At 43.1% G+C, this 13,145-nt stretch overlaps 2 long non-coding RNA genes across 4 annotated transcripts in view; one reads left to right on the top strand and one right to left on the bottom strand.

Moving 5' to 3' along the window:
• The first annotated feature begins 884 nt into the window (after positions 1-884).
• LOC110220250 (uncharacterized) overlaps positions 885-13,145 on the top strand; it is a 30,467-nt gene continuing 18,206 nt past the window's right edge. Inside the window, exon 1 of one of the 2 annotated variants that reach the window (XR_002327818.2) lies at positions 885-1,220. This is a non-coding gene — a long non-coding RNA (uncharacterized LOC110220250). The remainder of the gene's footprint in view (positions 1,221-13,145) is intronic. The other variant, XR_013482630.1, reaches the window with a different exon arrangement.
• Positions 2,464-11,675, bottom strand: LOC144454273 (uncharacterized). 2 transcript variants are annotated; one of them, XR_013482628.1, is made up of 5 exons: positions 11,534-11,675; positions 9,200-9,293; positions 8,989-9,091; positions 7,999-8,068; positions 2,464-7,402 (listed from the first exon to the last, which is right to left on the bottom strand). It is a non-coding gene; the product is annotated as an uncharacterized LOC144454273 (long non-coding RNA). The 2 variants fall into 2 exon arrangements; XR_013482629.1 differs by lacking the exon at positions 11,534-11,675 and adding an exon at positions 10,142-11,385.

Raw genomic sequence — 13,145 nt, 5'->3', positions numbered from 1 at the left:
AGTAAGAGTCAGAGGTAGGTTTAAAATCCTGGTCTTCCTGGATTTTAAGTCCAAGCATTTATCAGAGTATAGAAAGTACATTGGATTCACTCTCTCAGAAGGCCAGATACATTTCCCTTTCAGGATTATAGGGGCGCCACTGAGGGATTGATAGGGGCAGCACAAGGGAATCAAGCCCCCTTTCTATGCTCCTCCCACTGTTAGCCCCCAGTAATTAACATCTCAGTTCTACATAGCCACTAACATCAATTAATTTTTGCAAAGAGATGTGCGCTTAAAGTTATAACAGGAACAAAAATACGAATACTCAGTGCACACACTTCCCTATATCACATTGATCTCTGGGGATAGAACATTTGGGTTTAACCCAGTTACTATATGACATTCATCCCACCAAGTTCCCATCCAAATGCGTAATCATTTCTACTTTGAGTTTTCATCTCAGCTACCACTGGGCTGGGTCCTGAAGGTAGCTCCTCCATCCTTGATACATGGATGTGTGCCTGGCTAGAATTGGGTCCTGAAGCTACCTTCAAGACTTTCAGTCCCTCCTTGGGACTTTGTTGGTGGGTTAGAATGCATTCTAGACTCTTGGATTCCTAGAGTCACATACTCATTCATTCCCAGATGACTGTCTTAACCTTTCAAAATCCTAGAAGGTTGTAACCCTCAACCTCAACAAAAATGAAAGAAAAACACCAAGGAAAAAACTGAAGCCTGTGCCACATGTCAGCTGCAGAGGGGAGAACGCCACAAGCCTTATAGCATTTTCTCACACTAGATGCCATTAGTGAAGTAGTCAAAACAAGCAGAGAGATTCAACCAAGAGAACATTGGTCCAACCAACAGAAAGGAAGAGGAAGAAGTTAAGGCCTGCAGAAAGAGCCTCTAGTTCTGGTTATGAAACTGCAACCAACCAGAGGCCACAATCCACCATGTGGTTAACAGATTAGAACTATTTATAAAGTGTCTACACATTCCCCAAAGTCTCTCCAAAGAACATCCATGACACAACTAGCCTAGGAGCGGGCTCCCACAACCTTTGTCACATGAAGAAATGCAGCAGCCAAGCACATCGATGCAGTCTGAGCAGACCCATGAGGACTGGGTTTATTGTTCAGTCCCCCATTGCAATTGCAATGTTTGCAAATTGTATACTCAGATGTCAGCAAGACCTTGGACAAAACCTCTGATGCCGTCTTTGTAGACAACGCAGAAAGGTGAGGCATTAATTTTGTCTCTGACAGAGTTATTTCAAGTGGAATTGGCTACCTGAAGAGATAATGTGTTCTCTGTAAATGGAAGGCTTTCAGAAAAGGGCATATCATCACCTGTTGGGGATGTTGTAGAAAAGGTCCAGTCTCTAAAAATGACCTGGACTAGGTCCCTCCTGATCCAGTTTGTGGGAGCCCAGAGCTGTGGTCCAGACCTCCAGATTACAGTAATATGAGTCGTAGAGGAACTTCAAGGTCACTTAGTGTAACCCTTTCATTTTATAAATAAGGATGGTAACACAGGGAAGACTCTTTTGAAAAATTAGTCAAATAGAGTTAGGTTGATTTTAAATGGCTGACCCATACTTTCATAGGCTAGAAGTAACAGGAGTAGCATTTGAAGCTGTGTCTTCTGGGGTTGGACATGATGATCTCTAGGGCTCCTGGGTTCAGATCCTAATCATGGATGTTTATCTTTTGGCCAGAAACCCTGAGGGTCTTCCCCTCGCAGTTTGATTTTTTTTTTTTTATTAAAAGGGCCATCCCATGACTCATTTCTTAAAGAGGCCTATTCACTGAATGGGCATTACCTCATTCAAAGTGAGAACCTGAAAAGACTTTAGCCATGTCATCATCTCCCTGACATCATGGTCCCCTTTGAGAATGAAGGACAAACACAACCTGTGAATAGTCTGAGCTGCCTGAATGGGTACCCAGCTGGCCAGTTCCAGTTGGATAATTCAGCTCATTGTCCCCTCTCGCTCTGCCTCTCTCTCTCCATCTTCCTCTCCCTCTCCTTTTCCCTCCCTCTGACCTTCTCCTTTTCCTCTCTGGGGTTTACTGGCTAGATTTCTTTCTCAAAGACCAACCCTTAAACCCAATTCACTCTGGAGCTCATAATGAGATTGGACAACAATAGGTCCCTGCCCAAGCACCACTTCGTGGTTATTTGGGGGCCCTCCTTGCTCAGAGTAAATAGTAACCATTTCTCTTTTGACCAGTTGGCACTTAGAGTAAGACAGGGAAATCAGTAGTCAGAGTGGAGAAGGGAGAGCATTCCAGGGCAGAGAGAATGCTCAGAGCCCAGTTAGAGAGGAAGTTGGTATATGCCATTTAAAAATGCAAGTGAGAAAGGAGATGGGGCACTTATGTAGCATCCCCAAACATTGTGTAAAGCTGTGAGTAGATGAGATTAATTTATCACGTTTGGTCTGAGGGGACAGAATTAAGGGCAAGTGTCACAGTGGGCAAAGTTTCACAGAGGCAAATTTTTATTCCAATGAAAGAAAGAAAAAAAAACCCAGCAATTGGTGTTGTCCAAATGTGGTTACCTCCCACCATTAGTACATTTACATATCTGATAGACTTAATTGCTAGAACAGAAGCTGACCTGATGGATAAGTGGGGGTGGGGAGGATGGCACAGCATGATACAGGTGGGAAAGCATTGGTTTAGGACTCAAAGGACCTGAGTTCAAATCTTACCTTTGACCTCACTACCTACATAACCTTAGACAAATCACGTCACATCACGTCCCTAGCTCTCATTCTCCTGCTACATAAAATGTTTCCTCTGTATCAGCTCTTCTTTTCTCTTTATCCCAACAGAGATGCCAATGTTTTCACTCTTACTTCCTTCACTCTTAATCCCCCTTTCACCTTCTTGTTGGTATATAGTTGCTTTACGTCTCCTTCACCCATTAGACTGTGAGTTCCTTGAAAGCAGGGGCTATCTTTTACCTTTCTTTGTATCCCTAAGGCTTAGTACAAAGTAAGAACTTAAGAAATGTTTATTGACTGACTGTCATTCAAGATTGTTGTGCCTGTGACTGTTTTCTTATCAAAACTGCCTTCTCTCTTAGTCCCCTAACATCTACCCTTACTTCATCTCCAATCTGTCCCATTTCCCTTTCAAGTTTAATGTATTTCCAAATGGAAATCTGGTGGAAGGGGAAGGGCAAACTTGCTATCTATTTTCCTTTATTCATGATGAAAGTGAGAAAACATGAGAAATTTAGATCCCTTAAGGCAGAGGAGTGAGAACCACTTAGAAAGAATCATTTGGATGAATAGGAGGCCACCTCTGCCCCCTTGGCCACCTTTTTGGATGGAAAAGGACCTTATGAATTTAGAAGGGTCTGTAGGATGGAGGATTTCCTGTCTTCCCATGAGCATTTTCTTGTTCAGTCTTTTTTTGGTCATGTCCAACACTTCTTGACTCCTTTTAGGGTTTTCTTGGCAAAGATACTGGAGCAGTTTGCCACTTCCTTCTCCAGCTTATTTTACAGATCAGGAAACTGAGGCAAATAGGGTTAAGTGACTTGCCTAGAGTCACACAACTCGTAAGTATTTGAAACTAGATTTGAAGTCAGCCAAGATGACTCCAAGTTCATCACTCCATGCACTATGGCACCACCTAGTGGCCATTAGCATCTTATCAGTGTCCATAGGACATTGATTCAGTGTTTGCCTTGGAAGCCAAGATCAAAAAGGTTGAAGATTCAAGACTCTACGAAGAACCCTGTGAAAACACTACACCATAACTAAGAGGAACATTTTGAAACTCCAGAAAAGGGACTCCCAAGAACTTTGAATTATTTTTTTTCTATGTGTGTTCTCTGAACCTTAGTCAATTTTCTCTGGGCACCATGTGCATCTGTGGGAAAGTCACTCACAGACATTTGAGGAACTAATGTATTTGACCTCAACTGTCAATTGTGGTGGGATGCACACCAGTGAGCATTCATAAGAACTGGAGCAAAACCCAATTCCTAGGGGCTGCTGCCCTGGGGAAGTTAGTAGACAGGTTCTGAGTCTCTAAGTCAATGAAAGGGGGAGGTAAGATGGTGGATCCAAAATATATGTGGCAGAAGTGTCCTCTAACCTCTGACATTCTGCAGTCTGTGATCCCCTGGTCTAAATAGCCAGGGCTTTATCCCCTTGACAAGCACCGTAGAGAAAAAAGGATTGACTTCTTGAAAACAAAACCTCTTCTACTTCCCTGATCCTCTAATGCCCTCTCTCTCCACTACTGAGGCATGCAGAAGGAAAAGTGCTTCCGAAGTCAGGCTGAGCAGAGAAGAAAAGGGCTTGAGGCATGGGCTTCCAGACAGAGGCCCTTCTATGCACTGAGTGAGAAGGCATTCTCTTTACTTCTCCTTCCCCATAGTCCAGATGCTTCCTCATTGAACCTGTCTTTGAGGACTTGGTTTGGGCACCATGGCTTTCTGGGTTCTGGCTCTCTGGGTCACCTGAACCCTGGACGGATGTGTAGTACTGTCCTTCTGGGGGCAGGGGGTGGGATGGGGTGTTGCGTAGCTTGACAATGGCTGGCATCACTTTGCTGATCCTGTAGGGGTGAAGGACAAAGAATCAAATATGGGCCTGGGAAGGATCTTAGCCTGACCATCAGAACCCAGCATTGGAAAGGAAACTGTCTTGGTTTGTGGATGGGGAGTCTTTCACTTAGGGCTCTTTGGTGCACTTTGCTTATGCATGTGACCCACCTGTCCTGGGAGGAGAGAAGAGGTCAGGTAAGTGGAATGGAGAGAGTTGTTAAGAAATACAGTGAGGAGGAAAAAAAAGAAATAAAGTGAGGGGAAAATCTTGGGCTAGAAGTCAGACGGTAAAGTTTCAGACCAGCCTTTTTCCCTGGGTGAACATAGGAAAGGATCTTCCTCTCCTGAGGCCTCAGTTTACCCTGCTATAATAATAGCTGATTTTTGTGGTATTTTAAAGTCTGCTAAGTGATTTGCATACCTCTTCTCATTGGATTCTCAAAATAATCCGGTGAATAAGGTGTTAGAGGTATTATTAGCTCCATTTTACAGATAAGCACAATGAATCGCAGAGGCATTAAATGATTTACCCAGAGAAAATCCCATGAAGCATCAGAATTTTGCTCTGAACCCTCTTCATAACTGCACATCCAGTCTACCCTGCCAAGCTTCAATTGAACTTGAGCATTTAGATGTTCTTGTGTGACCTTTATCCTTTCTGGGACTCAGTTTTACCCGAAGAAAAATTAAGAGAATTGAACTAGGTAATCACTGAGATTCTTGAATAAATTTCTTCCCGTTTGCGCAGTAAAATGTAAAATGAATGGAGTGGCACCAACTATGCCTTAAAGCTATGCCAGTCACTGGCTTTGTGACTTTAGGAGAGTCCCTTTCCTTCTCTGAGCCCTAGCCTTCTCCTCTTTGAAATGACTTCTCTACCATTTCTTCCAAGTCTAAAACCTAAAAAAGGTGACTGTATGACCTTGAGTGAGGCCCTTTCCTCTCTGGGTCTCAGTATTATTCTCTGTAAAACTTAGATGGGTCAATCCAGGTGATCTCTAAGCTTCTTTTCTGCTGTGAAGGGGAGATACTGTGATGCCTTGGAAAGAATACCGGATTAGATTCAGAAGATCTATATTTGAAAACACTCACTCAGTCATGAAGTGCCCTCAGCTAAGACACTTCCTTTCTCTGACAATTTTTAATTTTTTTTGTCTGTGAAGTGAGTAGCTGGGACTAACTGATTTCTAAGGTACCTTCTGTCCCTAAGTCTATGATCTTATGATCCCGTTACATATAGGGGAGGGAAGAGGAAGGGAGGCATGTCTTGAATCAGAGCCTTTCAAGAGAGAGAATTATGGCAGAAAGGAAGTGACCAGGGCCAAACACTTTCCCACTTCAGACTCTCAGGGATATGAATGACTTTAGAGACCAGCTATTTCAAGTTACTCATTGGAAAAACAAGAAAATTGGGGCCCAGGAAAGGGAGGAGACTCACCCCTACTTCCTCTTTTTATCCTCTCTTCTTCCCATCAATCAAGTTTCTGATCTTACCACTCAGCTGAAACTTCTCTCCTTAAAATCACCAGGTTGGGCAATTTCATGGGTGAACTTGGGCAAGTCACTCCACCCTGTTTGCCTCAGTTCCTCATCTGTAAAATGAACTGGGAAGGAAATGGCAAACCACTTCAGTATCTTTGCCAAGAAAACCCCAAAGGAGGTCACGAAGAGTCAGACGCAACTGAAAAATGACGGGGCAACAAAAAGATTATTTAATATTTTAGATCCCCAAATCCACCCCACCCCCTAACTTCCCTATTTCTGTTGAGGACACCACCACTGGATCTTCCAGTTAGTCATACCAACATACCAACCCAGATGCATGATTCAGCATCGGGCTCAATTCCTCACTCCTATACACACACACACACACACACACACCATTTCTCCCATGTTAGTTACCAAGCTTTGTATATTCTGTCTCCACTGATTCTCCTATACCCATGCCCTCCTCTCCCTTCATTTCACCACTATGCTAGCTCACACCTGTATCTTTCATCTCCTAGACTATTACAACATCCTACTATGTCCCCCTGCTTCCAGTCTCTTCTTTCTCTAATCCATCCTCCACAAAGTTGCCATGTTGAAAGTCCTAAAATATAGGTTTGACTAGGTCACTCTTTGGCTCAAGAGACTTCAATGGCTCACATTGTCTCTAAGGTAAAATACAAAGTCTTCTCTGTTTGGCTTTTCAAGGTTTTCACAATCCAGCTCAAATCTGTGACTCTGTGATGATTCCACATCACTCGGGCAATTTCTCCTCCAGCCCAACTAGCTTAGCTGTCATTCCCTGAATGGGCTATTCCATCTCCCACCTCTGCATCTTTGCAGGCAGAAACAGGAAGTACCCCCAGCCCAAAAGAGCCTCATTCTTCCTCCACTGGGCCTATTGGATCTCCTCAAACTCAGCTCAAGGGCCTACAAAAAGCCATCACCAAATAAACATGAGTGTTCTTACCCTACCATTTCTTTGCATATATTTCATATACACAATATATATCTGATTTCTCATTGTTTCCCCATACTAGCCTGTCAGTTCTTTGTGGTCAGGGACTATTTAATTAGTATGTGCTTCCTCTGGCACCAAGCACAGCTCCAGGAACATTCTTTTCTTTTTGGACTGATCTGTCGTTTCCTCAGTCTAGGGAGTTCTCAGTAAGGAATTTCTTCTCCCTAGGAAGATCAGCACCTGTTCTGAAACAGACCTAGAGAATTAGACCTGCGGCACTGAGAGGAAAAGTGATTTGTCTGAGGTCAGGTAGCCAGTAGGAATCAGAGGTGGGACATGAGCCTGTTTCTTTATGACTCTGAGACCAGCACTCCATCCATTCAATCATCTTGCCTTTAATTCCTTGAACAAAGAGAGAGATTATTAAAATCATTGTTGAATCAAATTCAAGTTGGTGCAATCCTATCATTTAGTAGATGAAGACACAGAATCAGAGAGAGGCAAGCACATGTCTAAAGCAACACAAATAATAAGTGATGGGAGTCGACATGGCAGAGTGAGATCTTAGCAATTTTCCACATGTTGCCATGAAGTCTTTTCCATGATAAGGGGGCAGTACTTGACATGCACTCAAACCTGAACTGCCTCAAGGAGGAAATAATACACACACACACACACACACACACACACACACACACACACACACACAGAGTTAGGTACAGAAATTAATCTTACCCATCAAGGAAGTAGGAGAGAAAATGTCTAAGAGAAAGGAGTGGGGATAAGAGGGAGGGTGGATTAAAAGAGGTAATGGGTAGTGGTCAGAAGCAGAACAGACTCGAGGAAGGGACAGATGTATGTATATATATATATATGTATGTATGTATATATATATATATATATATATACATATATATATATATATATATATATATGAATAGGATAGAAAGAAATACACAGTTAGCAATTATAACTAAATGGGAATAGGATTGACTCACCCATAAAATGAAAGAGGATATCAGAATGGATTAGAAATCAGAATCCAACAATATCTTGTTTACAAGAAACCTACATGAAACAGAAAGATACAGATAAAGTTAAAATAAGAGTACGGAGCAGAATCTATTATGCTTCAGCTAAGTAAAAAGGCCAGAGGCAGCAATCATGATCTCAGACAAAGCAAAAACAAAAATTAACCTAATCAAAAGATCTACTCAAGGAAAGTACATTTTGCTGAAAGGTACTATAGTCAATGAAGTAATATCAATTCTGAATTTACACATACTAGATGGCATGGCATCTAAATTTTTAAAGGAAAATTTAATTGAGTTAAAAAAGAAAATAGACAGTAAAACTATAATAGTAGGGGGACCTCAAATTGCCCATCTCAGACCTAGTTAAATCTGGCTAAAAAAAAAAACAGGAAAGAAATGAAGAAGATAATTAGAATTTTAGAAAAATTTGATATGATAGACCTCTGGAGAATACTGGACGGGAATAGAAAGTAACATACCTGATTCTTAGCTGTGCAAGGCACCTTCCCAAAAATCAACCATTAGGGTATAAAAACCTCATGAACAAATGCAGAAAAGCAGAAATATTAAATGGATCTTTTTCTGACCACAATATAATAAATATTATATTCAGTATAGGACCTTTGAAGCACTGATTAAAAATTAATTGGAAACACTTAACAACAAAATCTTAAAGAATGAATGGGTCAAAGAACAAATCAAAGAAACAAGTTCATTAGAGATCATGACAACAATAAGATAACAAGACAAAATTTGTGGGCTGCAGCAAAAGCAGTAGTTGGGGGAAATTTTCTGTCTCTAAATGCTTATATCAATTTTTTAAAAAGAGAGAAAGAGAAAATCGGTGAATTGAACATGCAAATAAATGGCAGGAGTCACTTCTGAATGTCTTAACTCCAGCTACTTCGACTTTTAGTGAGTGTAAATAGGGTATCAGTAACATAGCTCACTCACCAAAGCGACTCTTTCAGGAACCTGATTGATAGAATCTACCTCCTTCCTGTCCTGGATATCTGGGTCCTCTACCTGCTGCTTCATCTTCCTCAGGAACTTCACACTGAAGGAATGAGCCCAACATTTGACAGGACCCTTGGTCCCTTCCATTCTCCACTTCTACCCCCGCAGAGGTCTCTCTTCCCTTTCTTTTTGTTGCCTCCGCACTCACCATGCCAGGATAAAAAAGAAGGTAAGGAGGGTCGTGATCCCAGATCCCAAAAGTGCCTCTTTGCAGAATGTGAGGGTGTCTGACCTTGTTCTAGCTGCAGAGAGAGAAGATTAGATGAGAGAGACTCTCTCAGGACCCAGACATCCTGTCCCTCGTTCCCCACACACACACCCTTATCTAAACTTCCACGGGGACATGATGCTTTATTAAAACACTCCTCACAACTCTCTTGGGAGTTCCATAGTGCAAATATTATTCTCTCTATTTTGCAGAAGAGGGTACTGTGGCCCAGAAAGAAGAAGGGATTTACCAGAGGTCAGGAAAGGAGATGAGCCAAGTTTTAGATTTATCATTCCTGAAACCACATTCAGAGGTCTTTGGTAGTCCACACTGTTTCTCACTGCTTTCTAAATTTTTTCCATATCACTGAAACCTCAGACTTCCCTGGTAATTGAATTTGTTCATCTACTTGGACATAGAGAGCCATTGCTTCCAAATTCTAATTTCTTCCCCTCCCTCCTCACCACATTTCTTCCCCTCTGTTCTTATATCTGGATGCCACTTGCCCCCGATCTCCCATTTCCTTCCTGCATCCCAGGAATCTGGGTCCAGGTCCCATTACTCTCAAAGACCCAGGCCCCCTGCCCCATAGTACTCCCCTCCACCAGACAACAGTTGGATGCTAAGGCTCAACACTCCATATTGGTTCTTCCCAACATGGTTGGGAGGTTGAGGCCAAGGTTGTCGGGCTTCCCCCTCAGATTCAAACTGCTGTTGGCCCAGGGTGCAGAGGTCTCTTGACTTTAAGATATACCACAGGTATTATTATTATATAGAGAAAGAAATTGGAATCCAAGGAAATGGTGTGACAGATGACCTGGGTCCAAATGCTGACTCTACTATTTACTCCTTATGTGACCTTGGTCAAATTGCTTCACTTACTTGGGCTACAACTTCCTTCTTTGTAAAATGAGGAGCAGGGAGTGGACTTGATTGATTCTGAGGACCCTCATAGATTGGAACGAGGATCCCCTGACAAACTGATGAGCCTATTGGATGGGCTGAGAAAGGTCACAGGTCACATTCAAGTCTAGGGCACATGACCCCAAATCCTACACATTTGCTTCCTCTGCTATGCTGGACACTGCCTTGTTGTCTTTCTCCAGAAATCTGTACCTTCCTAATGTTCCTCGTATTCTGTCTCCCAGCCTCATATTTCCCCCCCATATCTACCCACTTACATGATCTCACTATTATTGTAGACTTCGGGTGTCCTAGCCCCCAACACTCACAGGTTATTCTGAGCTGGACAGTTCTCTCTGTGCTCACTTTGGCCCCAAGGAAGGTCATCTGACAGGTGAGGTTGGTGCCATGGTCCTAGAGCTTTGGCGTAAGGGACAACCCAGAGAAAGACTCCCAGGAGGAGTCTTGGCTTCATCCTTGGGTAGAGATAGCAGCCCCTGTCTAGGAGAAGGTGGGGGTTGTCCCCTCCCCACACATCCAGGAGCTGCACAGATCAGGGTCACCAGCTGATCCTCCCCTACAGCCTCTGGAATGTATATGTTTGGCTTCTCTGTCAGGGCTGGGGGTGAATAAAGAAAGTGAGCCAGGTGATGGAGAAGAGACCCCAGCTTCCAGACCCTCCATTAGCTAAAAGCCTTAGGTCAATCCTTTAGATGATGCTGGGGTGTCCTAGCACTTAGGTGACTGCTCCCAGCCCCGGTTCTGTCCTGAATCTTTAGCATCTGAACCACTCTGCTCTGCCTGTGGTTTTGTTTTTTCTCACAGTGGTTCACCCATTTAATGATGGCCTTAAGACCATCCCCTATATTTACCACCTCCTTACCTCAGGTGTCCCTTCTTCCTCTGACATCCCTGGCTCTCTTCCTAACTCTCAAGGCATTCAGGAGAGTACTCAAGGCCTGAATCATTCAGTCAATTCTGGGGTCCTGTTTATCTACAAAGATGACACCAAACAGTGCCCCCTCCTCCACCTCTTATGCCCTCCATACATTCCCCTAGCTTTGTTACTTGCTCTGATTCAAATCCCCATGGACCCATGGGGTCTTTCCCTTATGACATGGATCCTGAAAGGCCTAAGAGATCAAGGGTTTTCCCTGCCCCATGGCTTAGGTCCATTCCCTGTCATACCTCTCACATTCAAATTGAATTTATACTTTAGTTAATTGAATTGTATTTTCATTTCCCTCTCTATCTGAAAAAAGTATTGCTCACTGTCTCCTTTCTGTGCATCTGTGATACGCAATGAGCAGTTGTTCTTCTGAAGGTTCCCACAAGTGCAATCACCCCCTTGACTCCTCCCAAACCTTTCACCTCGGGTCATTTGTAACCACAGGATTTTCTGTATCAGTGTTGGCCCCATTCTCGAACCAGGATCCAAAAGCCCAAGAAACACTGGTCAGAGGGTGACAGAAATTGCAGAGAATGTTGATGCACAGACCGTCCTGCACTGTCACTGATCCTGGGACATGCATCCAATACCCTGAATGCTGGGACAGGGACCCTGTGGGCAAAGAGAGATTCAGGCAACAATAGTGGACTCAACAGAGAATATCAGAGCTTGGAAGGACCTTGGAGAGCTAAGTCACAGCTAGGAATGACCAAGCCTTAGAACACTGAAAATAGGAGAGCTACCATGAACCTTACTTAGAAGATAGAACTTCAGAGAAGGTAAAAACATTAGAGTTCACTTAGTCTGACCCCCTTATTTACTGACAAGGAAAAGAAGAACCAGAGAGATTTTGGTGATTTGCCCAAAAATCTCTACGCCAATTTCAGAAGCAGGATTCCAGCCAATGATGATGATATTTCCACCATCCCATATTCCCCAGGCTTATGGGAGTGTCCTTGCCTGTTCCTGACCCTACCCTGTTCCTACTTACCCCCCAAGGATAGTAGAAACAGAAGCAGCAGCATCTCTGAGCTAGGAGAGGGACAGGTTCTACACTGGGTCATTTCCCAGGCCTCTGTCCCAAGAAGGATTAAGAACAAAGGGAAAAATGGAATGAAAAATTCAGGTGGATTCACTGCCTCCTTGAAGAACAGTGTCTGAAATAAGATGGGAGTTGAGGGCTCAAAGGGAATTTTCATGTCTTCTCGTCTGGCTACCCTAACCGTCTCACACCAGCTGACACTGTCCAGTATAAGGCCAGGAAAAAGTTTGATTAAGCTGTAGCAATGTGTGCATGGGAAAGGGGTGATGAAAATAGAAAAGGGGGAAGTCCCAACTTTCCCCAACCCAGAAGGAGAGAGAAAAAAGAGAAGTGAAAGTCTCAGGCAGAAATGTATAATATCTAGAGGTGCAGAGTAGCCTAGGGACACAACCAAGAGGCAGGCCTAGAGTCAAGAAGGCCTGAGTCTAGATCTAGACCTTCATGTGCTTACTAGCTGTGTGACCCTGAACAAGTCACTTAACCCCTGTCTGCCTCAGTTTCCTCATCTATAAAATGGGGATAATAATAGCATCTACCTCCCAGGGTGGTTGTAAGGATCAATTGAGATAATGTTTATAAAGCTCTTAGCCCAGTAACTAGCATGTAGTAAGCACAAGATGAATAACAGTTATTGTTATTCTTACCTCTCAATGACAGAGAACTAGCTTCGTCCTGAAGGAGCCCACTCCACTGGTGGATAGTTCTTTTTTAAAAATTATTTGTTCATTTGCTTGTTTATTTTTAACAAACACGTGTTATCTCTCCATCCCACTGCCCCCCCCAGTGAAAATTTTATTAATGAAAAATTAAACCCTCACAGCAAATAAGCCAGGTCCAGCAAAACAAATTCCTAATGCATTTGTATCCCAAAATGTGTGTCTCATTCTGCATTTTAAGTCCATCGCCTCCCTGACAGGAGGTAGGTGATCTGTCTAATTTTCAGGCCACTTTAGAATGTTGTTGTCATTGTAAAAATTGTTTTCCTAGTTCTG

This window comes from Phascolarctos cinereus, unplaced genomic scaffold, assembly GCF_003287225.1.
Source record: "Phascolarctos cinereus isolate Bilbo 61053 unplaced genomic scaffold, phaCin_HiC Scaffold_726;HRSCAF=1367, whole genome shotgun sequence".
NCBI lineage: Eukaryota > Metazoa > Chordata > Mammalia > Diprotodontia > Phascolarctidae > Phascolarctos > Phascolarctos cinereus.
The sequence above is the reverse complement of the archived record's forward strand: the minus strand, read 5'-3'. Positions and strand labels throughout refer to the sequence as shown.